A 1,250-nucleotide genomic window follows, 5' to 3' on the forward strand; every position below is an offset into this window, starting at 1 on the left:
GCTTAAAACTCGATTATATCAGGTTAATCGCAATGATAGCGTCAAAATCTCTGACCCGTGCATCGCAGATTCAGTTATTTATTAGCGATCGTGATCACTGAACAGTTAAATGATTGTACAGTTCAAAGACTAAATCGGCATTATATTCGGAACGGAATAAAATTAACTGTTTTCTGATCATCTCGCAGGTGAACGGAAACAAACGGTACCTTGGCGGCCAATACAAGTACCTACATCACTCTTCTTCTCTCAAAAGTAGCGAGTTCATCCATAGGTTGGATGGGATGTTAGGACCGGTAGTAAATTAGCCATCTGACGACTAGGCACTACGCACTAGGCACTAGGTACTAGGTAGTGAAGATACAAAAGGTGAAGAAATGATTTATTACAACTTATCACAGAAGCTCGTGCATAAATCATTAATGACAAGTCGTTGAAAAAAAACACCGATCAATATTTATTAACCTTACTAATTCATTATTTAAATTTAGTACAACCTGAGGACTACTGATTTATAATTCAATGGAGCAAAATTTGTGTAGGGTATGTTGCCTATCTTGCAAATCGTAGGGGTAGAGTCAATGTAAAATTTTGTTTTGACTTTTTTATTGATTATTGTGGAAAATTTGCTATGCCAAAACCTGTTTCCCACTCTATCCGTCCTGTATACTTATAAACACATATATTCTTGTATAATGCATTATATAGTTTTATTACATTTGTTCTACTTCCATTTTTATACTTGTTACTTAGTTCGGATTTTAAATTTATTAAATAGTCCTGCTTTTTAATATATATATATATATATATATATATATTTTTTTTTTTTTTATGTGACACCTCACAAGAGTGTCCCTGCCTGTGGAGTGCACAGAGAGGGGAACTATGTCACCACCCGGTTGGGCGGCGTTGTGAGGCGGAGTAAGGTAGGGGCTGTGGGAAGGGATTTGTTAATGCGGGCCTTGAAGAGGCTCGGATTATAGGAGGGAGGAAAAACTGATGCCGGTAGCTCGTTCCACATACGAGCCGACTTACACAAAAAACGAGTCGTAAAAACGGCCCGTTCTCATGAAGCCAACGTCAACCGTGAACGGGTGTTCAGTTCGTGTCCGTCGAGTTTCGCGCACGTGCACCGGTGCATCAGGAATCATTGCTGCTAGCTCCTTGGAGCAGGCTTCATTGAAATACCTGTAGAACAGACACAGCATGCCTACATTGCGTCTATGCATTAGAGAAGGCAATCGGTCTGT

Source organism: Hesperophylax consimilis, chromosome 7 (genome assembly GCF_061612785.1).
Source record: "Hesperophylax consimilis isolate HC1 chromosome 7, BYU_Hcon_1.0, whole genome shotgun sequence".
NCBI classification, from domain to species: Eukaryota; Metazoa; Arthropoda; class Insecta; order Trichoptera; family Limnephilidae; genus Hesperophylax; species Hesperophylax consimilis.